This window comes from Triticum dicoccoides, chromosome 2A (assembly GCF_002162155.2).
Source record: "Triticum dicoccoides isolate Atlit2015 ecotype Zavitan chromosome 2A, WEW_v2.0, whole genome shotgun sequence".
Classification (NCBI taxonomy): domain Eukaryota; kingdom Viridiplantae; phylum Streptophyta; class Magnoliopsida; order Poales; family Poaceae; genus Triticum; species Triticum dicoccoides.
The window spans coordinates 20,640,025-20,641,947 of NC_041382.1; the positions used below are offsets into that span (position 1 = coordinate 20,640,025).

General features: G+C 44.1%; 1 long non-coding RNA gene across 1 annotated transcript in view; it reads left to right on the forward strand.

Annotated features, from left to right (window-relative positions):
• LOC119352878 overlaps positions 1–1,902 on the forward strand; it is a 4,753-nt gene extending 2,851 nt beyond the window's left edge. Inside the window, exons 3-5 of the long non-coding RNA XR_005170247.1 lie at positions 848–924; positions 1,067–1,267; positions 1,726–1,902. This is a non-coding gene — a long non-coding RNA (uncharacterized LOC119352878). The remainder of the gene's footprint in view (positions 1–847; positions 925–1,066; positions 1,268–1,725) is intronic.
• The last annotated feature ends 21 nt before the right edge of the window (positions 1,903–1,923 follow it).

Consider the following 1,923-nt stretch of genomic DNA (forward strand, 5'->3'; position numbering starts at 1 on the left):
GCCCTGTTTTTGGCTGTCTGGTAGACAAGAACGGGAGCAGAGGAGTCGACGACAACGCAAGTAGAGTGGTCCAATAAAAAAATAGTCACGTCAGTCAATAACAAAATGTTTCCCTCGGTTTTGGTGGTAAATGTAGTGGTTATGATCCGTCTATAATATAACGCCTTGAGTAGGTTGGATGCCCAGTGATACAAGTCAAATGAGGCATTGTCAAGCAAAATAGCAAATTCCGCATAGACAGAAGACATATGTATATTGCACTGAACTAAGAACTATTATAGCGTGTATAACTTGGACATTGAATCTTTTTTATTCATGTTTGGAGTTAGCGAGGTTGGAGCAATCGACTGGACAAGGTAGAAAAGGAGGAGGATCAAGGACGAGAGTAATGATTTAAGGGTTAGAAAAGTTGACAATGTCATCTTATGTGTATGAGGATTTGAAATTATTTGTTCGACATGACTGATGTTAAACTGCTATAATTTATATGCTCCGTTGCAACGCACCATGGCCGCCCAGACGGCCACCACCGGATATATGGCCACCACAGGGCACAACGCACCATGTATCGATTCAAGATATACGGCCACCACCGGATATACGCACCACCATTTCAATTTTCATTTGCATAACCATGCATATATGGTGTATTGAATTAGCAAATGACATTTAAGTGCTTATTAGTTGTTGTATGAACATGTTCAGCTTTCATTAGCCCAATCAGTGCTTTGCACCGATGCTTCCTTTGTGGCCGGCAGACAACTCAGACAAATGCATCATTATCATTTTGTTGTGATGGTTTTGTCAAAAAAAATCAAATGAATTGATCCCGTTTTTCTTTGTGCAGAATTGCCTGGGATGGTTAGTGATAGTGAAAGTTATGATGACAGATAATTACTCCTCCAAGAAGAAGAATCATAAGAGGTATATTATGTCACTTTGTTTAAAATCTCTCCATACATTTATCCTATATCAATAAGCTCCCTAGGGAAAAATCGCTCAGGAGCGATTCAGGCATCAATTGGCCTGGACTCCGATTTTGACCTGGTCATCCGCTTTGTGTCAGCTGGCTATTTGTGGGCCTTTTTCGTCAGTGGTAAGTCGACATGGGCCTGGTCTGTCGGTGGCTGACGAAAGGCGGTTCGAGCCTGACGTGGTCGTCGATGAGGAGCTTCTGGATGTCGCCGGCGCCGGCGATCCTCGAGGGCAAAGGTTGCGACAAGCGCTGCCGGCGGTGCTTGGGCAGCAACAATCCGAGCATGAGGAGGTCGGAGTTCGCTATCAAATCCGCTACATTTATCTTGGATCCATGCCCAGCGTCTAAAACTGGCTAGCAATTTATTCAAAGGATGGGCGAAATCACGTCACCTCAGCTTGCGGTGCATGTGCCTGCTAGGAATTGGGATTGATCCATTCTTTGCTCCGTTTCTGTCCAGATTTTCCTGTCTTGATTGATTTTGCAAATTTTCCTCTTTGTAGCCATCGCGTGAAATGAACCTAGCATTGTGCATGGTCGCAGGAGTCTCTGCAAGTTACTTGCTTGTTGATTCTGCATATTGGAATAATAAGTAACTACTTTGTGAAGTTTTTCTAATTTTGAATGTTATAGACAGTTAGAAAGACAACCCATTGTACAAGTTGTCTATATCGATATCTAGAGATGATATGGAGAGCCTCTATAGATAGATACTATCTAGAATATTATTCTTGCCCTTATTGCTGCAGGTCAAAGGCGTCGTGGTGGCGCATTGGATCTGGAGGAGGAGGCGGGCCAGCGCCGTTTGTACTCAAGACGTAGGAGATGGTGGATAGCCCATCGACGGAAAGAACGGTCTGGTGGAGTGACACGTTGGACACGACCTTCGTGGTCTGGTGCTCGCTGGAGTTCGCATCTTCAAGCACAGAAATTTCTCCAGTTTCATC